The following is a 22,316-nucleotide window of genomic DNA, read 5'->3' as shown; positions in this document are numbered from 1 at the left end:
CCCCTCCTTTCTTGCCTCCTCTTGGGAGTTTTATTTCCCTAAGTGCTTAATTTTGCTTCTGTGCTATTTTAACTGTTAAGAAATCTAGATGGCACTTCCTATTACACTATTTACAAATACATGGAACAGATCGAGAGAGGAAGCCAAAACTCAATGGGGAGAGGAAATTTTGATTGTTTTCCCAGTGAACACGGGGGAGGTGGACAAGTGATTTAGAGAGAGAGCTTATGTAATTTATTACCAATATGTTAAAGATTATTCATACCCTAGGTTTATTTCATTTTGAAACCAGAAAGGTGCCCCAAAAGACCCACATGATGTGGAGTTTGGAGTCATTCTCTGCTAGAAGGCACTTTGTCAGTGGCTGGAGAAGGGGAGTGATTAAGCTTATGTGCTCTTTGGCATGGGAGCTGCTGGCCACCTAGATGGCCTGGTTAAAGGACTCCTGGCATGACAGACATCAGCCCCCACTCTCCAAGCTCCCTTTGCTTTGGGACACTTCCAGGCATTACCAATTTTTTATCCCTGGCTTCACACATAAACCCATAGCACTATATCATAACTGTAACATAAGGAAGCTTCAAAGTGCTGTCCATATTTAGGGATGTGCTGGTAAATGCTGAACAACCTTCTGTCTCAAAAAAAAGAAATGTACATGGGACACACTATTAAACTTAATCTGTAATCTTAACATTTTCTCCACCTTTTTCTTAAGTCTAGACAATCAATAAAACAAGAAGTTAAGCCCTGGTTTGTAGCATTTGCTGATTTCAGAGAGGTGAATGCTCGCACTGAAACTTTAACAATCTCTCTTGAGAGCCGGTTCAAGCTGGCTCCAGCACACTCCTGCATATAGCTAATCTAACTTGGCCCCACATCAAATCTAAATTGCTGACATGGTAGTTGTAAAATGTCTTCTGGTTGTCGGTAATTTGTCCAGTCAAGAACTTGGGACCATTGACCAGAAGTCCAGGCTAGGAAAAGGCTATAACCATTTTCAGGGTAATGGTTGTACAGGCAAAGTTGAAGTGGTCCTCTAGGCTGGGCATAGTCTAAAGCTTTGGTCCTGGCTGGACCAATCCTCTTCCCTGTCACCAATGCCACTTAGCTCCAGATTTCATTTCAATTCTATTTAATTCAATTGAGTTCATTCCAATAAACATTAGCTAATTACTTATAGTTCACTGTGCTAGTCTCTTAGGGAAACCACAGTTCAGTTAGATGTTATTCCTGCTTTCTGGGAAATAAGTCTAGTAGGAGAGATAACAAAGGTACATAATAACTATAACACAAATCAGAATATAATAAATGAGTAGGAGAGTTGAAAGCAAATGATTTGAGAGTCCGAAGAAGGAGAGATTCTTTCAGTCTAGAAGGTCTCATGGTAAAGATGGCACCATACAAAGAAAAACTGGGTTGGTTGTTAAACGGGTCTCAAGTCTACTATAGTGCAGAGAAAGCAAAGGTAATGTATTCTTTATGCCAGCCCTCCTAGATGTATAACCAGAGACTAGCCAGACCAGGAGAACCATCCCTTAGGCTCCCTTTAGAGCCAAGACTACCCACTGAGGTCCCCTAATGACCATGAGTGGATGCCATTAAAAGATGCTCTTGAAACACAGGTCAAGAGACCCTTTATTCACTTCATATTTATCCTGTACACACTTACATATGTAGCTGTTGTCTCCTCTTTTAGAACACAAATTTCTTGTGAATAGGGATCATTATATTTTACATATTTTCCACGCCCAGTGTTTAGCACAATACCTGGCACGTGGCAGACTCTTAAATGCTTGTTGACTGATACTACAATGGAGTACTTGGAGAATGAAAAGTATTCTCTGACTCTTCTTCACTTACGTCATGAGGCTACATTCAGGCTTATGGTTAGCTTGTATAAATGGTTAGAATTGGTGCTAGAATATGTGACCATCTGAACAAGAGATTTCCCCCAGGTTTCTGGATGGGGCCTGGAGAGAAGTGAGACCACCTGGATCATTCACTATCACCTGTGACGCGATGGCTATGCGATCATTCTGGCAGAACTTTGGCTTCCATTTCCTCTCATCCATAGCCTTCATGATTCTTTCTGGTTCTAGGTAATTTCTGGGTTCTGTCCGTCATTTCCTGGTTTTCCTTTTTGTCTCTCCCTTTTCTTTGGTTTCTGGTGGAATTGTTGTTACATCTTAGGCCCTGACCCTGACAGACTTCTGTCCTCTCAGCTTGGGGTAAGGCCTAGATGTTGAAATTTCCTCTGACTCTGAGGAACCTGGTAGTTCTACCAGGCATCTCTTCTATTTCCCCTTTTAAATTTCTTGAGTTCCTTAGGTTATGAAAGAAGAATCTTCTTGAGATTTCTTAATAATTTCCTTCTTTCCGGAATGACACATGGGTTCTTTAGATTTCTATGGCAATGAATAGTACTTACAAAAATCTTCTCCACATAAAATGATGGATGCCGTTATGGCACAGAACCTTCCATCAGTGATTTGAAAAGATGAAAAATAAATCCAAACCTTTATGTTTACTCTATCAAGGCCATGACAAAGTAACATTAAAAGGAAGAGCAATGATGGGGAAGAGTAAAACCATAATATTATGAATGAATAAAAATGATCCTTAGGATTTTATTCATTGCCAAAGCCACTTTAATAACATTCATTTGTAATTGTCCTATATTAAAAAAACTTTTAATCTAACTTAAATGCTAAAAATGAATATATTTATTTATACAACAGAACAGAAAAGGAAGATTCTATATGAAACTGTCAATATTCTTTCCATACTTCTTGCTTTTAAAAAACACATGTAAGAAATTCCACAGTTGTTTTCAAAATTGTCCTGTTTTTTCTGGGCTTCTTTTTGAACTATCTTCTGTTATTTTCTGTGCATTTTTAAACTTTCCTACATTTTTAAGAGCATGCTTGATAAGCAATTTTATTTTAATTGGCTTTACATTCTTTTAAAAGAAATCATACTCTAGATATGGGGGTGGGGAACCTGCTGCCTCCCGGCCACATGTGGCCCTTCTAGGTCCTCAAGTGAGGCCCTTTGACTGAATCCAAGCTTTGCAGAAAAAGTTTGGGTTCAGTCACAGGGCCTCACTTGAGGACCTAGAAGGGCCACATGTGGCCTTGAGGCCACAGGTTCTCCACCCGTGCAGAATAAGACACTATATATTGACACTGTCTATATCCTTATTTACTCTTCATGATATTTGATCGCTTATGGAGCTCAACAGGCTTCTGAAAGGACACTGAAACATTGCTCATGGCATGTTTTACTTTCCTTTAAAGCAAATTTGTGAGAATAATGAAATACCAACAAATCTCTGCATGAACATGTGATCTAATTACTTAGGAAACAGACAAAAACTTATGTTTTATAAGATGCCACTTCAATAGAAAAAAAGGACTACTGAAATAAACATGTTAACCTCAGTTTACTGTGTTAAAACACGGTGTTTCCTTGTATCAAGTTTCTTTCATTATTCATCATCTTTAGAGCCAGTTTTGCTTAAATGCTTAACCACACTGACCCAGTTCCAGCCTTGTGGAAGTTCACCTTTGTGAGCCACCTTGTCTGTCAGCTTCTGTTTCCGGGTTTTTGAAAGCTGGGTGTTTTTCCATCTTTTTTCTTAACTGATGGATCCATATTAGAAGTTTCAACTGAAACGATATTGCCTATTGATGTCATAGAATTAACAGGATGATGATTCTCCATGAACTGATCGTTATTCTCCTTAGCATATCCAAACAACATATATGTTATAGCAATTCCAAAATTAGCCTCAACTTCTTCCTGTAATTTAGCCAGAAGGCCTTGCTTTACAGCTGATGATATGGTATTGTTGAAAAAAGCATTTGCAGATACAATTGGAGCTGTCTGTGATGTGTTTTTGTCCAATAAACCTCTATTAAGCAGGCTTTGGGTTCATCATTTTCACCTATCCTAGACTAAAATGAAGCCGGCCTTAGTTCTTGGAAACTTTCATTGCCTTCGTAAATAGAACAACACTTCTAGCTCTAGCTCCTGGTCCATCTTGGTGCTCATCACTTTGGCAGTGAGGTCCTCTTCCCTCAGGTGGCAGGGGGAGGGAGAAGGAGCAGACCAAGGTGGAGGTCAGGAGCCAGCAGCTGGAGGCCCCCCCCACCTCATTACATCTCAGTCTCATCACTTCCTCACCCCACCTAGCTTCCTCTTTCTTATATTTTTAAGTAAACAGAACAAAACAATTACATTCCTAGTGATTTATCCTAAAAATACTGTAAAAGGGAACAAAAGTGCTCATCTTCATAAAAGTATTCATAGTTTCTTTATTTGTAACAGCAAAAACACAAAGCCTGGGAACAATTTCTAACACTTAGCAGACCCTGTAGTGCTCATCGCAATCTTTGTAATGTCAAAGACAAAAACAACATCTAGAGGGGCTTCTCATCTTTAGGGAATTCCTTATCCTTCATTTGGATCCTTTTCTGGACATTCCAAAAATAGTGGCAGACATCTTTTGAGGATATTCCTCCTTTGTTTTTTACCTTGTTTGCTATGAATCAAAGGTCATTGACCAAAGTTCTCTCTGTCTTATTTTTTCAAAGAATTTTATATGATTTTTACATATACCTGTGTTGTTGTTGTTCTTCAGTCATTTCAGTCATTTCCAACTCCTCGTGACCCCATTTGAGATTTTCTTGGCAAAGATATTGGAGTGGTTTGCCATTTCTTTCTCCAGATATATGCCTCGGAGATTGGAGAAGATATTTTATGGGGGGCTTTCACCATTGAAGGGTTTCTTATATTCAACGAAAAATAAGAACATTGGGATCTTTCACTCTCTCTTCCTTTTGTTTCATCGTGTCATTAAATAAGTAACCTGCTGGTGTATTGATTGGGCAAGCCAGTCATTGTCTTCAAGTGCTTTGAGAGCTACCAAAGGGAAGAGGAACTAGCCTTATTCTGCTTGAACTCAGAGATCAGAATTAAGAGTAATGAGGGGAAGCTGTAAAGAGGTAAACTGAGGCAATATAAGGAAAAACTTTCTAAAAATTAAATATATTAAAAATATGGACTGTATTGTCCTTAGAAGTAGTGGTCTTCTTCACTAGAGGTCTTCAGGGAAAGACTAGATGACCCCTTGCTGGGTCATGTATGGGTTGGACAAGAGGGGTTCTGAGGTTCCTTTCTATTTTGAGATTCTGTGATTCCATAGGTACAATAACTAGAAAACTGATAAATAAATTATAGTATATTGATGTAATAGAATATGATGGTGCCATGATAATGATAAATACAGAAAATTCAAGGAAATATGGAAGGATTTGAATTCTATAAGCATGAAATGCGTCAGACACATTTCTAAGCACTGGGGTTACAAAGACCAAAGTGAAAGTTTCTACCTTCAGGGAGTTTACTTTTTACTGGTGGAAAATACTAAGTATAACATTCAAGTAAGTAAATACATAATATATAAATATAAATAAAAAGTAACTTTTAGAGTGGGTAGGATCACTGACAACTGGATGAGGGGAAGGATTATATTATGAAAAGCTTTTTTTAGGATGTAATCCTTGAGCTGAGCCTTGAAGAGAAATAGATACTCCAAGAGGAAGAAGTGGAAAGAAGTCCAAGTATGGGGGAATAGCCTGTGTAAATACATCCATTCGGGAGACAATGTCTAGGCACAAGAATCAGGCCAGTTTGGTTGGAATCATGTGAGGAGGAATCATGTGAAGTCAGTTTACAAAGTTAGGTGGGAAATAGAATGTGAAGAGCTTTAAATGAAAACCAGAAGATTCTGTATTTCATCCTAGAGGCAATAGAGAGCCACAGAAATTTAGAGGATGCCTAATATCCCCTCCAATTCCAAGGCTATGATCTGAAGAACTGTAATTCCAGTGCACTGTAAAAATGTTAGCTCTTTCCCATCCATCTGTACCCTCTTTCCATATAGAAAGGTGTAGACCTTAGCCTAAACTTCCCCTGCTGTTTGCCATTTATATGTGTGGGAGGGCATGGAAAACCCTTTGTCTTTATTGTTACTGCCAAAGGACTTGGGACTCCCTTTCTTGTGGCTAGGACGAAGTCATTGGCCATTCACTCTCAGGCCCCAAAGATGGCTCACCCGGCACTTTATTCCTCTCTGCTGTGAACAGAGTCAGCTTCTGTATGGATAGGGGCCAGTTTAGGGTGGCTAGACAGGGAGTCAAGGATGGATTCATTTTTATGAAGATGAAACAGCCTTGGCTGAGAAGAGCAACTGGTGCCCTCAGCAAGATTATTGGCAGCAGCTGCTCCTTCCCAGCAATAGGAATTGCCCTGCTCTTTTGATCTTAGAAACACATCCGGTCTTTCCTGACAGGATATCTGATATCTTCCATCTGTTAAAGGTGGCGTAGTGGGCATTAGTAGGCCAGAAAGACTTGGGTTTATATCACTTCTCTAATAGCTTACTAGGTATGTCACCTTGAGCACCTCTTATACTTGATGTGCCTCTGGCAACGAGTTAAGATTTATCAACTGATTGTTCCCAAATTGGGAATTTTGTACTTGGACTAAATCACAGATCTGTCTCATAATTTAATATTTTATTTTTTCCCCAATTACATGTAAAAACAATTTTTAACTTCTGTTTTTTAAAAAGATCTATCTCTTAATATGGGCAAAAACACTGCACTCCCCACATGGGGAAAAGCATTAATCAAATGACTTATCATGATAGTTCGTGCTCTACAGTCTATGAAGCACTTCCCCAACAGCACTGCGAATTGTATAGCTCATGCATTAATGTCCCTGGGCTATTGTAATAGCCTCCTACTTGGCATCTTTGCCTTGAGTCTCTCTTCTCTTCAATCCGTCCTTTACCCTACAGTCAAAATTATTTTCCTTAAATCTGTGACTCTCTTCTACTTAATAATCTCCAGTGGCTCCTTATTGCTTCTAGGATAAAGTATAAACTCCTTGGTTTGGCATTTAAAGTTCTTCGCGCCGTGGGGTGCCTTAGCAGCCTTCTTTTATGTGTTTCTTCCCTTCCTGCATGCTACGGTCCAGTCCAGCGCCCAACTTCTCTTCCTCAAGTAGAATGGCCATTCTCCCAATTCTATGCCTTTCTTCTGATTGTTCCCCCATGTCTCTGAATGAACCCTTTCCTCATTTCCTTTAAGACTCAGCTCAAGGACCATTTCCTGATCAACCTCCTCTACCTTAGCTCCTGGTGCTCTCCCTCCCAAAGCTGCATTGAATTTATTGTGCCTATTTTCTGCATAAACTTACATAGTACACATTGTCTCCCTTGGTAGGATGTAAGCTCCTTGAGGTTGGGAACTATTTCATTTTTGTCTCTGTATTTCCAGTCCCTCTACACTATGGATTTAGAACTGGGAGGGCTTTCAAGGTGATCTATTAAAACACTAGGCCTTGCCAACCAGATCAGAAGCACCAGAAGGGTACTGCCTGACTACAACCTCAACAAGCATGGTACCTTACATAGAATAAATAATAATAATAATAATAATTGATAAATAATTGATGCTTACGGAATTCATTTGCTTGAAAGGCAGAGGTTGCACAGTGGAAACTGAGTTGGAATTTGGCTTAGCCATTTCCCAAAGGTGACTTTGGGGATACTTGGGGTCTCAGTTCCCTCATTCGTAAAAGGAAAATGGTGGGCTAGATGACCACTAAGATCCTTTCCATCTATATATCTATGATTCTATGCATTGGCCAGGGGGGCTGTCATGACAGAATCAGTATTTAGGGGAAAAATAATCCTGCCTCAGTGTGAAGGATGGATTATAGTGACAAGACACTGGGGATACATTTTGGAAACTTTTGTAGTAATCTACATAGGTGATGACCAGGGTGGTGGCAGTGGGAAAGGAAATGAAGACAGAGTCAATGAGGACTAATTGGGAGAGGTGCAAATTGGAAAATGGTATCAAAGATATGTAGTGGTGTAGTAGAAAGGTGTAGACCAGACCAGAGTCCAAAGGCTTGAGGGTTAATTTCTCCCATGATATTAAAAAACTGCCCTGTCACTTAACCTTTCTTGATGTCAGTTTCCCCATATGTAAGCCCTAATATTCTATAGCTTCAATCCAAGGGGCTCAGGAGAATGGGGGCACCATTGACAGACGTGGGATGCAGCCTTTGGAAATGTCTTCTTTATATAAAAACATCATGAAATATCAGGTTATATTGGTTTCCTCTTTTCCTTTCTTCACTGGTGATGAAGACTTGTTGATAACTTTGATGACCCTTTTCCCCTTAAAGACAGGGAATAGGGAATGGACCTGTTGTATTGATATAGAGAATTTACAGATTCCCTATGCAGACTGGTACCTTCCCTGAAATTTAGTTCTAGAGAATCCACTAAAACAGGGGTTGGCCTGCTCTAGTACCAGGGTTAAATCCAGCTAGCTGCCTGTTTTTTATAATCCTCAAGTTAAGAATGGCTTTAAATATATATATATATATATATATAGGCAATTGGGGTTAAGTGAGTTGCCCAGGGTCACACAGCTAGTAAGTGTCAAGTTTTTTTTTTTGGTCTGAGGCTGGATTTGAACTCAGGTCCTCCTGACTTCAGGGCCGGTGCTCTATCCACTGCTCCACCTAGCTGCCCCCCAAAATATTTTAAACTATAAGATTTTATTTAAAAATATAAAAATAATTTTTAGTTCCAGCAGTCCCCAAACAGATATTTGTCTGTAGGGCTCACTAATTGGCCAATCCCTGATCTGTCCAATGTGTGGCAGTGGTGGGATTTGAACCCAGGGCTTCTTGGCTCCAAGGTTGGCTCTGTTCCTTAAAGATTAGAAATATAATTAGGAATTTTTGGGCCTGGAACAAATCCCGCAATCCAGGCTACAGGTGAAGTGGGAGTGGGGTGGGTGTGAAATGGCATAAAACGTCTCATTTAAACAAGGGGAGAAATCCATAAGCAAGGATACTCCTTTGTAAAGCCACGGCTAAGCAGTGAGCCATGCTGAATGGAGGGGGAGAGAAGAAAGGTGAAATGAGATTCATTTTAGTCTGCCAACTAAAAAACTTTGTATGTTAACTAATTAATCTTGTTTACCAGGTGCTAAGCTCTGTTAGTACTGGGCAGCTAGATGGTCCAGTAGAAAGAGGCTGGACCAGAGTTCAAATCCAGCCTCAGACACTTAGTAGCTGTGGGACCCTGGGCAAGGTTTAAATCCCCCTTTTGCTTCAGTTTCTTCCACTGTAAAATAGGGATAATAATAGCACCTCCCTTCCAGGTTGTTGTGAGGATTAAACTAAATAATACCTGTAAAGTGCATGGCACACAAATGCTCTAAATCACTATCGATTAGAGAAATACAAATGAAAACAACTTTGAGGCACCACCTCATACCTATGAGAAATGACAAATGCTAGAAGGGATGAAGGAAAAACAGGTACACTAATGAACTATTGGTGGAATAATGAACTGGTCCAGTGAACTGGAGAACAATTTGGAACCACATCCAGTGGGCCGCCAAACCGTTCATACCCTTTGATCCAGCAATATCACTACTAGGTCTGCATCCTAAAGAAATCGAAGAAAAATGAAAAGGACCTATTTGTACAAAAATATTGATAGCAGCTCTTTTTGTGGCAGCAAAGAATTGGAAATTGAGGGGATGCCCATCAATTGGGGAATGGCTGAACAAGTTGTGATGGAATACTGTTCTGCTGTGGGAAATGAAGACGGGTGGTTTCAGAAAAAAAACACCACATGATCTATATGAACTGATGCAAAGTGAAGTGAGAAGAATCGGGAGATCATTGTACACGGTAACAGCAATGTTGTAATGATGACAACCTATGAAAGACTTGGCTACTCTCATCTAAACAATGATCCAAGACAATTCCAAAGGACTCACAATGACAAAATGCTATCCACCTCCAGAAAGAGAACTGATGAACTCCAAGTGAAAATTGAAGCGTAATTTTCTCACTTTATTTTTCATGCTTTTTAAAAAGATACAGCTAATATAAAAAGATGTTACACATGATTTCACGTGTATATTTGCTAGTGTATTGCTTGCCTTCTCAGTGGGCAGATGAAGGGTGAGAAGGAGGGAAAGAATTTGGAACTCAAAATTTAAAAAGAATGATAAAAAGAAATACATAATAACTTTTTAAAAGTACATAGCACAGCACCCGAAACATAATCAAGGCTATATAAATGGTAGCTATTATCAAGTACTGTTGATTCTATGTTGCTGCTGGATTGTGGTTCTGGTTGCTATGGTTGCCCTCTAAATCCTATGCTCTTCAAAATACGGTAATCTGGGACTGAGCCCTAGTCATCCTGCCCTTTGGTAAAGATCATTATGAAGGTATATTTTGCTGAAACCTTCTGTTATCTAAATAGGTTTTACTAGCCTGTTACCATCTTTGTGACCCTTTACTGACCCCTTCCATGTCTTTCTTAAATTGAGTAGCTTAAAGACTTTATAAAAACACTATGAGCCAGAATATTCTTTTCCTGGGTGATCATTGGTTAAGTCATTTGGTAACTCAAAAATACACTCTGAGAAATAATGATAACAACAACAATAACTAGCATTTATATAATGTCTACTATGTGCCAGGCATTGTGCTAAGCATGTTAGAAATGTTATTTCATTTTATCCTGATAATAACGTTGGAAGGTAGGTGCTATTATTATCCTCATTTTACAATTGAGTAAACTGAGGCAGAGGTTAAATGACTTGCCTAAGGTCACACAGCTAATAAGTGTCTGAGGCCAGATTTGAACTCCTGACTCCAACCACAATTCACTATCCCCTGTGGCATTTAACTGCCTTAAACAAAGAAGGGATCTTTTGGCTGGAGAATTGAAGCCCAATTTCAGGCTTAGCCATAGTTAAAACTTAATGCAACTAATTGCAGCTTTGTTGGTTCAGAAATAATTTCTATGTACATACTGCAAATTTCCCAGAAGCTCTTATCTTTGTTTTCAGAGGATTAAGTCTCACTTCCTGTTCATCTGTAGTCACGACTTTTCTCTTGATTTGGAAAATTAATTTCTGGTATCCCTATCCCCACCTTTGAGAAAGATTATTGGAGTGTTGGCACACTCTGGTTTATTCACAGGTTTTTCTCCTCACAGGTTCAGGTAACTCCCTAAGTGGGAATTATTGCATAAAAGCAAGTCAGGAAAAAGCTTATTCACCTTTTCTGAGAAGCTGTATTAGTAAAATTTTTAAAAAAAAGAAGCCAGGAAGTTGCTACCTAAATGATTAAGACACTTTTTTATTTTTAATAACCTGCTGTTTACAAAACTCATATGATCATTTTTGCTTATTATTTAAAAGGTTCTAATTAAATAATTATATTTAAAAGAATGAGATCAAGTCAAACCAGTTATATATACAACTGCATAGTAGAGAATGAAAAAATAAAAACGCAGGTACATGTTTTCATGCTAGGGGAGAAAAATTAGAAAACACCCAAGCAGGTGTCCATCCTTTCCAAAATTACATTTGTTTTTAAATGAAAACCTTCAGATGCATGGGCAATTTAATTCAACATGCATTTATTAAGTACTTGCTATGTACTGGACACTGCTGAGTGATGAGGATGCAGAGATACAGAATAAAGCCAGGGATTCAGTGAGGACTGGATAGCTCCCTCCTTGTGGTGTCCTGGCCACCCCTGCCAGCTCCCATTTCGTTGGCAATGCAGATCAGCCATTCTGACTTATTTCTGTTCTTAGCTGCAAGCCTTGTCTTATCCATACCCCTGTTCTCCTATGACGGTCACAAAAACCATTTCTAGGCAGCATTTTGTTTTCAGTTAGTGACGGGCCTTTAGTTTTCAAAAAAATGTCACCTGAGATCTCCTGGCAACCTATACAGGTTATAAGCTGAGTCAAAATGCAGGTCATACACAAAGATAGGTAGGCTTTTCAAAGTGCACTTTTCAAAACGGTTCTGTGACTATCTTTAGAAGCATAAAAGTGAACTTTTATGAATTCATAAATGTTATTTCATAACATTCATAAAATTCATAATGTTATTCAGGAAACAGCTCTAATTATGTTTATCAGCATGCTGGCCAAAGCCCCACAAAGTCATAGCTCTAGCTTCGTTTGTTGCATATAGTAGATGCTTAATCATCACTTATTGTCGATGAGTAAGATGCCAATTATTTAAAAACCTAATGATTTGAGAAACAGCCTAGTATAGTGAATAGTGTTAAACTTGGAGTTCGAAGACTTGCATTAGGTGGTGCAGAAGATAGAGCGCTGGGCTTGGAATCAGGAAGACTCATCATAATGAGTTCAAATCTGGCCTTAGACACTTCCTAGCTGTGTGACCCTGGGCAAGTCACAATCCTGTTTGCCTCAGTTTCCTCATCTGTAAAATGAGAAGGAAATGGTAAACCACTCCAGCATCTTTGCCAAGAAAACCCCACACGGGATCACAAAGAGTGGGACATGACCGAATTATTGAACAGCAACAAAAATTGCTTGCAATATCACAAAACAACCAGCCTCAGAAGTGCTGCCTCCTTTGTCAGGGTCAAGGAGGCAAAGATAATAATGATTCCGAAGGGTCCTCTGTCTGGAAGGACAGTTTTTAACATGTCCCTGTAGATTCTGTCCACCTTATCCTTTATCTTCTTTTCCTTCCTTGTTATTTGCCCTGAACGCCAGTAGGTGGCAATGTGCCTATGAGGCTGCTGGTTTTCCTTCTGGACTCTGAGCCAGCACTGAATACTGGACAGCTTGATACCGGAGAGCTTCTAGGACACTGGAGGCATTGTTCTTGAAGGATTATCGGGGCAAAAAGCCCCTAGTAAAGCAGGACAGAGAATAGACTGTCACCCTTCCACCCCCACCCCCCAAATACTAAAACGTTCTCATGTTCTTGCAAAAAAAAAAAAGGGAGGCATTTAAGAAAACTATTAGTATGTGGAACCATGATATAATATTACATTTAGTCTAAATGTCTACTAACAATTCTCTATAAACATTTCTTCATGGAATAGTTCTCGCTTCAATTGAACTTAAGAATCCTGACTTGCCTGCTTATTATTGTTTCTATTGAACTTTTTCCACTGAAAAGCCTTGGTGTTGTGAATAGAGGGGCCAGCCTAGGAGTAAATAACCAATCAATCAATAAATTGATCAACTATTGATTGATTGAGCACCTACTATGTGGTAGGTGCTGGGGATACTGAGACAAAGATGAAACAGTTCCTGCCCTCAGGGGGCTTATAAATTATATTTTATGGGGGAGGGGATATGTATAACAGGAGTACATAAAATAGAAATAAATACAAGGTGATTTGTAGGGAACGTCACTAGCAACTGGGAAAATCAGGAAAAGCTTCAGATGTAGAATAAGGGTTCTTAAGATTTCAAAGGTTCTGTGAATTTTAAAAAGTATTTTGAAAAATGTATTTCAATATGACTAATTTCCTTTGTGATCTTATGTATTTTATTTTACACTTTAAAAAATATTTTTAAAGGGGTTCATGAGTTGCACAAGACCCCAAAGGGGTCCATGAGACAAAAAGGGTTAAAAACCTTTGTAGGTGTAGAAACTAAGACCTGAAAAAAAAATAGATTCCAAAAAGAGGAGGTGAATGGAGTCCACTCTTATCATGGAGGACCGAGCAATGGAAAGACATAGAGAAGGGAAATGGAGTTTCTTGTATGAGCAGCAGTAAGAAGGCCAATTTGAGAGAGCGCTTAGAGGAGAGCACTACTTCGTAATAAGGCTAGGAAGGTCTTTCAGAATCAGATTTTGAGAGATTAAAGGGATTTCGATGGCTATCTAGTCCAACTCATACAGAAAAGAATGCTCACTCTGATGGACTTGAAAAGTGGTTATCCAGCCCCTGCTGAAAGACCTCCAAAGACAGGTAACCCATTCCACTTTGGGGCCTCTCTAATTGTCCCGAGTTTTTCCTGACATCAAGTCTAAATTTGTCCCTTTACAACTGTTGGTTCTGCCCTCTGGGACCAAATAGAAAAAATCTATTCCTCTTCCAAATGTAGTAGATGGGGGCCAGGTTGTGAAGGGCTTTAAATGTTAAACAAATGTGTTCATGTTTGCTTGTGCAGATGTTGAATAGGAGAATGTGATCATCAGACCCCCCTCTTTAGAAAAGTCACTTTGGCAGCTACATGGAGGACAGCCATTGGTCCTCTGAGAAGGAAGGGTCATCAACAACAATAACAGCAACAGTCTGGATTGGGGAGAGACTTGACTTGAGCTGGGCAGACCTATAAAGAAGCTATTGCAACAGTACAGGTGATTAGCTTAGGGAGCAGAAACTACAGGGTGGCTGTGTAGACGAAGAGAAGGGGACAGAGGTGAAAGATGCTATGGAGGTATTGACAAATGCTGGCTGAGGGAAGATGGGGAAATCCCCTAACCTTAGAGTGATTCAGCTTTCTGCGTAAGACTGTAAGTTACCACTGGGAGTTCCCTAGGTAGATAAAAAGACAAAATAAGCAATTTCATTTATTCAAGCAAAACAAAGCCCAAATTTGCATATGTAGAACTGCATTAGTGACAAGACTTTTTTTTTTGTTGTAGGAGACTGGAGGCAAGTGAAATAATGGGATTTCCTGGAGTACTAATTTTTAAAGCAAAAACAAGCCAGAAAGTACAATATTGGCTTTCATCATAAGGGATGAAAGTTCTGACTTAGGCAAAGGTGGTAGACAGAGTTCAAAGGGACAGATCTGTAGCCAAATAATCCAAGTTCAAATCCATTCTCAGATAATTACTACCTACACAACCCCAGGACAAGTCACTTAATCTATCTGTGCCTCAGTTTCCTTATCTGTAAAATGAGGGGCTCAGGCTCAGTGGCCTCTAAGGTCCTTTCCAGCTCTAAATCTATGAGGCTGTGATAAATGGCCTATAAGGTCCCTTTGGGCTGCTTAGTGGGAAAGCAGCTTCCAAGTCAAAACTACCTCTACTACTACTAGCATTTATATGGTACCTTAAGGTTTGCTAAGCATTTTACAAACATTCTCTTACTTTTTCCTTATAACTGGAACTTTGCTTAGAAGAAAAATTTATGAGGGAGGGAGAGAGAGGGAACCATGTCCCAGGGCAAATTATGTATTTTTTTTTCATTTGCTGGAATATAAGGTCCTTGAGGGAAGAGACTGTCCTTTTTTCTTGTATTTGTGCCCCTCGTATTAGGCAGAATGTCTGACACACAGTGAGTGCTCATTAACTTAATGCATACTTGTTGTGGACAGGGCAGAGGATTTTAAAAAGCCCCTGACATCTATTATATTCTCTCAGGAAGATGGGTGAAGAAAGGGTGAGTCTTGGTTGTGAAGGCTGGAGTACAGGGAGCCTGAGCTGGAGGCGATCCCTGATGAGGGAGCAGCTTGAGTGTCTCTTAGGATTTCTTGGGCAGGGGCTCAGGATAGTTGAACACAAGTTCTAACCTAACCTAGGAGTGAGGAGGGAGGCCAAGTGGCTCAGTGAGCCAGGCCCCTCAGTAGCTCAGAGGGAAGGGGGGCAGACTGGGAACCAGAGGCAGGCTGGGCAGACCCTTCACCCACAATGGGGTCCCTTCAGGCTTCTAGTCTTTACTCACACGTTAGCTCCGGGACTCTGCTTCCTTCTCTGTAAAATGAGGGTTTTGGACATGGGAGTCTCTAAGGCTTCGTCCAGCTCAGAATCTGTGCAATTTGGGCTCCATTTGACACCAGTTCAGCTTGGCCTCAAATGAAGAATAAACTTTCCTTCGTGACCTTGGGCCCCCTCAGTTTTTTCTAAAGTGAAAGAGACTAGTACCACACTTGGGGAACCTTCGGCCTTAAAGCCATGTGTGACCTTCTAAATCATTAAGTGAGGCCTCGGAACTTTAAATGCAAGAAACAAGTGACATTAGCACCTATTTCTCAAGAATAATTATTTAAAATAGGAAGCTACCAAATTGAGTGAGAAGCCTCCCTAGAATCCACTTCACGGTAGGCGCCTGGAGTTTCCTTCTCCCTCTTCATGGTTGTGTCTCTCCCCTTGCCCCTTACCTCCAATTAATCTAGGGGGAGTTTTCAGGAGTGTCCCGGGTACAAATGTTCCGAATTATGTCCTCAGCAGCAGTATAAGCAGGTTCTCCCCTCCCCAGTATTCTTTATGGAAGTAAACGAATTCCCACTTTCCTTTCCCAATGTCCATCAGCCAGTTTCAATTAAGGCATGATGAAATAATCATGAAATAATGAAACCTGGAAACAAAATATGGTGAATCATATCACTAGGATAGCACACTGTTGTTGTAATGGCTTAGTTCGAGGTGTCCTGTCACTGGCTATCCTTTCACAGGAAAACCTACCATGAGTGGAGAGAAAGGCAAGGAGAATGGGGATAACTCAATAGAAACCATCACCGCTAACATCTAGGGAAAAAACAACTCTAAGCACACTCTCTACTTACCTGCATGGGCTTATGTGATCATTTTCATATAGGAAAGAAAGCCAACTATTATGTAAATGAATCCCTGAAGGAGCCCTGACTTCTATGTGGTGATCTGGTGGAGACAAGAACATGTTAGATTCCTGGGACTGTTCCCTTTACCTAAAAAGTTGCTCCTGAGATAAGTTAGGACCAGGGCTAGGATAAGAAAGAAAACGTGGTGTAGTAGATAGAGAATTGCACTTGGAGACAGGAAGACCTAGGATCAGATTGTGTGACTGAACCCAGCCATGTTTCCTCATTTGTAAAATGATGATAGCGATATCTGCAGGACACTGACCTAAAAGGATTGTTGTGACCTAGAGGAGACAATATACAAGCAATTCTTTGTGAACTTTAAATTGTTATATAAATGTCAGCTATGGTGGGGGTGATGATGATGATGATGAAGATGATGCAGATGACAGTTGAGCATCCTAGGCAAGGTTTGAAAGTGATGTTGGTCATTTTCAATCATGTCTGACTCTTAGTGATCCCATTTGGGGTTTTCTTGGCAAAGATACTGGAGTGGTTTGCCATTTCCTTCTCTACTTTATTTTACAGATGAGGAAACTGAGGCAAACAGTGTTAAGCGACTTGCCCAGGTCACATAGCTAGTAAGTGTCAGGGGCCAGATTTGAATTCAAGATGAGTCTTCCTGATTCCAGGCCCAACACTCTATCCATTGCACCACTTACTGCCCAAAAGAAAGTTTGAGCCCTTACTGGAACGCGTGACTTTTTCACAGCGCAAACACCCATGCCCCAGGCAGAGCAGTCTTCTGAAATTAAAAAATGTCCATTCATAAAAGTGAAGATTAAGATATGCTTCTGGGGCAGCTAGGTGGTGCAGTGAATAGAGCACCGGCCCTGGAGTCAGGAGGATCTGAGTTCAAGTCTGACCTCAGACACTTGACACTCACTAGCTGTGTGACCCTGGGCAACTCACTTAACCCCATTGCCTAGCTATAAATAAATAAAAAATGAATAAATAAACAAAAATAAATAAATAAGCAAATAAATAAATAAATAAATAAATAAATGAATGAATGAATGAATAAATAAATAAATAAAGGTTCAATTAACCAATGGTTAATCTATTTGGGGCAGCTAGGTGGTGCAGTGGATAGAGCTCTGGCCTTGAAGTCAGGAGGACATGAGTTCAAATCCAGTCTCAGACACATGACGCTTACTAACTCTGTGACCCTGGGAAAGTCACTTAACCCCAATCGCCTCACCAAAAAACAAAAAAAAAACCCATATGCTTCTCATTTTCTCCTTTTCCCATCCCAGCTCTAGAGCAGCTAGGTTTCTAGGCCTGGAATTGGAAGGCCTTATTGGAATCCTCCCTTAGATACTTCCTAGCTGAATGACCCTGGTAAGACACCTAATCACTGCCTGCTACAGTTTACTTAACTGTAAAATGGAGATAATAATAGTACCTACCTCCCAGGGCTGGTGTGAGGATCTAATGCGATACTATTCATAAAAGCACTTAGCACAGGGCCTGGCACACAGTAGGCACTTAATGCTTGCTCCCTTCCCTCTTCCCTCCCCTCCCCTGCCCCCATATCACTGCCTACTTGCCTCACCTTAGTCTTCACTCTGTTTAATGTCACATGTGAATGGAGCCCTAGAGTTGTTCTGTAGGAAATCTGCTTAATTTTTCCTTAACATTTAGATATCAGGAATCAGCTTGACCTACTGAGTTCACTTAGACAGGATTTGCTTGAAATGGATATCTCATTTATGCTTTTAAAAATTTATTGACATCATTTGTTTTTCTATCACCTTCGTTTTCAGATATATTCGTCCTTTACCCAATGAGCCATTCCTTGTGGAAAAAAAAATAAAAAGAAAGGAGGGGAAGAAGTTCCAAAAAACTAGCCAGCGCATCAATGAAATCTAACTGTCTGTTCAATATCCCATGCCCATAGCCCCTCCCCCCCACCGCTGCAAAGAAGGGAGGGGCTGAATCCATGATCTTATTGGTATATAGAGCTCCCAGCTAAGGAAACAAACTCTACCCACAAAGGTAGGTTTCCTCTTTGCAACTTCGCTGCCTAGAGCGTGTAGACATCAAGTGGCAACCAGTATGGACCCATGGTGGACCGAAACCCAGGTCCTCCTCTCTTTGAGACCTGTTTGCTCTGCATGGCTTCCCAAAGAAGCAATGGTAGGAGCCTAGGGTGGGGGAGGGGCGCATTTTCTCTTTTCTCTCTTGTTTCCAGGGTTAGAAACAGAATTCAAGTTTTGTTGTCGTTATTGTTCTTCCCACTTACACTGCTTTTGTCTTCACATATATTGTTTCCCCGGTTCTGCTCACTTCACTCTGCATCAGTTCCCACACAGTAATACCTTTTAAAAGGAAACAAGGAGAAATTGATGCCTCTGGCCCTCATTGCTGTTTCTAGATGAACTGGGGGAATGGTGGGAGTCAGGGGACAGCTGAGGGCTTCTACAAAATGTAATTAAGACCATAGGGGGCCTCAGCCTGGATTCTGGGAAAGCGGTTTTTCCTACTAACTTGGATGCCATGAATCCCTTTCTCCCTGATGGAACAAAGGAGCATCTTATAATGGTCTGTGTTTGCATGAGGTTTCAGAATCAGAGAACCTCATAGCTGGAAAGGATCCAAGATCCCATACCTGGGCCTGAACAAGACAATCACAAATTTCCAGTTTTCCTAAGCTTGCTTATTTTTGCTTACCTAGACTTGACTAATAGCCTATTGGACAGCCCCATTCATATTTAGGAGGGGAAATCACATTTACCTTGCTCTTTAAAATTTAAAAAGTAGTACAAGTGTGATTGTGTCCATTTTATAGATGACAGAATGGAGGCAGAGAAAAAGCAAAGTGACCTTTCTAGGATCAGTAAGTGTTAAAAGTAAGATTCAAATCCAGGTCTCTCCTGAGCCTAGACTCCCCCCCTTTTCCACTATACCATTCCCCCATAGCTTTACTTCCTTAAAAACTGATTTTAAAAATCCCTACTAATTAGTCAATAAATACTTATTATGCTATTTAAATTAATGAATAAATAATTAGAATTTTAATTAATCAATATTTTTAGAGGACCTACTATGAATAATTCAATTAAACAAAGTATCTAATATCAAAGGCAGAAAGGTAAATTGGAAGTATCTGGCCTCAGTCAGAAGATCTGGATTCTAATTTTAGTAGTAATGCTTCCTAGCTGTGTGCCTGTAGCTAGGTCTGTGAGGGAGTAGGACCAGATGATTTTTAAGGTCCCTCCCAGCTTTCAAACTGTGACTCTCCAATCGATCAATTAACAAGCATTTATTTAGCACTTATTTTGTTCCAATCACTTTTTGAGGTGCTGATCCAATGCCCTGGGCACTCTGCTAGATATTAACGGAGTATATGAAGACAGAAATGAAACAATACAAAAAGAAAAATACAAGCGTTAAGTGGCAAGTACCCTGAGTGATAGAATTAATAAGTAAGGGCAGTAGGCATTTCAGAGGATTGAGAGAGTGCCTGTGGGCTGGGAAGGTTTGTGAGGAGGAAGCATGTTGTAGGAAGAAGAGGCCAATACTAAAAACAAGTGCGTCTAATTAGTTGCATGACCTTGGACCAGTCACTTCTCTTTTCTGGGTCTTAGTTTCCCAGTCTGTAAAATGAGGAAATTCAAGGGTTCTTAAAGGGTTTTTTTGTGTATGTTATGGACCCCTTTGGCAGTCTGGTGAAGTTTATGATCCCTTCTCAGAATAATGTATTTAAATTTATACAGTGAAACATGTACAAAGGAAACCAATTACATTGTAAGAGTTTTTAAAATATTTTTAAAAACCCAAGTTGATGGAACCCAAGTTAAGAGCCCCCTGAGTGAAATGATTACTAAAGTGTCTTCCAGTTCCAACATTTTATGAATCTATTAAGCAAATATTGAGCTGGATTATGAAGAGATGGGCTGAGTTCCAAAGAATGGCTATGACTGGGAATTGACCTGAGCAGAAAGAACAAGGAACGCACATGGTTCATTCAAGGGAACACCAGCCTGACTGGAGTGACAGGTTTTCTTTATGTTCTGGGTCAAAGTTCTTAGGTTTCCTCTTTCCTATAGGGTGTGAAGACTTTTCATTGCTACTTCCTGCCATGGTGATACAGCAGGCAAAAAGTCCTTCTAAAGATTGCTTTCAAATTTGAGAGGCTATGGAAGGCTGGTTAGACTGAATTTATTTTCATAGAAGAAAACTGGGGGACAGAGAGACAGAGACAACTGGAATGCCTCTTGAATCTGGAAGTGCACCCCACCATACCAAAGGAATTCTAGTAAGATGTAGTCCAGGGGGCTAGAGCTTGGGGATCTGTTTGCTCTAGATCTGTGCATTTGTTAATGGCTCTAGCTTCCTTTTCTCCACTCTAGGCCCAACCCCAAATCACTCCTCTTAATCACTCTATAAATCAGATTAGAGCTCCCTGCCTGGGTTTCAGTCTTGTGTGAGGCTTCTTTGCTCAGAATGAGAGGGAAACTGAGACCTGATAGTGGAAGGAAGGTGGACGCCCATAGTCCTAACTCTGGAAGGGCAGGTTTGACTATGTTTTTGTGTCTTGAGGTCTAGAACCAGACTAATGCTGAGGTATTCCCATGGATTATTTCGAACAAAACTGACTGTTTATATGCATCACCAATTTTCAGAAGTTAGAGCAAGCAATTTATCAATAAAGCTGGAATCATATTTTATTCAGCAATGTACTAAACTTTAAACAAACTTTGCCCTCTGCCATGGGCAGGGTGTAGCCCATGAGATTTCCCAGGGCCAGAAACTTCCTTCCAATTTGATGAGGAAAACATCACTGAATTATAATCAGGTCATGATAGAGAACAGAGTGGTTGAGGCTTTATTTGTGCAGTGGACATAAGCCCAGGGGGGGATTTCTTCCAAAACCCGCCAGGGTCATGGGAAGTTCTCAGATCATCAGGAGCACAGGAGCTGTTGACTTTTGAGTATCTGGGTCTTGGCAGCATAAGAGCCTACAGACTGTATGTGAGCAGAGAGAGCAATCTTTTCAGCCTCCTAGTCCTCTTTCTTCTTGCATTCCCTCCTTCTTTTCTCCATGCCTCTAAGATCTGCTTCAACAACAAAAGGGAGTTGCCATGAGAAGTAGGTTGGAAATAGCTCTCTGCTGCTTCTACCTGTATACCTTAGGTAAGTCATTTAGCTTATTTTGCCTTTGGTTCCTTCATCAATACCAGTTTGGATTCATTCAAAGGGCCAAACTTGAGGACCTAGAGGGCTACATGTAGCCTTGAAGCTGAAGGTTCCCCACCCAGGTAGCATTAAGGACCTCTAAGCAGTCTCTTCTAGGCAGCTACCATCATGCACAGAGTGCTGGGCCTGAAGGAAGGAAGACTCACCTTCCTCAGTTCAAATCTGGACTCAGATACTTCCTAGCTGTGTGACCCTGGGCAAGTCACTTAACTCTATTTGCCTCAGTTTCCTCATATGTTAAATGAAATGAAGAAGAAAATGGCAAACCTCCCCAGTATCTTTGCCAAGAAAACTTCAAAGGGGGTCATAAAGAATCATACCCAATTGAAAAAACTCAACAACAACAAAGATCTCTTTTAGTTCTAAAATTCTGTGAACTTTGTCTTTAGGGGGAGAGAGAGCTGCATAGAATGGACCAAATACCAAATACAATTAAAGAAACACTAGCCATGTACCATGCATGAAGAGGAGGTGATTTGACACTGGTATCCATGGACTGTTAGAATTTTGAGAGATTTTAATTTGGCTCACCAGAAGAGTTGACCAATAAGTGTTAATGGAGTGGTTTAAGGACCAGGTTTGAGTTCTAATTCAGACTTGCTTACCACGTTGTTGTTCAGTAATTTCAGTCATGTCT

The 22,316-nt window shown here is 40.3% G+C and overlaps 1 pseudogene; it reads right to left on the bottom strand.

The window, feature by feature from the left end:
• Window positions 1-3,487: 3,487 nt before the first annotated feature.
• On the bottom strand, window positions 3,488-4,053 carry LOC110211164 (RWD domain-containing protein 4 pseudogene; annotated as a pseudogene).
• Window positions 4,054-22,316: the final 18,263 nt, after the last annotated feature.

Source organism: Phascolarctos cinereus, unplaced genomic scaffold (assembly GCF_003287225.1).
Source record: "Phascolarctos cinereus isolate Bilbo 61053 unplaced genomic scaffold, phaCin_HiC Scaffold_1;HRSCAF=81, whole genome shotgun sequence".
Classification (NCBI taxonomy): Eukaryota; Metazoa; Chordata; class Mammalia; order Diprotodontia; family Phascolarctidae; genus Phascolarctos; species Phascolarctos cinereus.
Note: the sequence above shows the minus strand (reverse complement) of the source record. Positions and strands in the feature narration are given on the sequence as shown.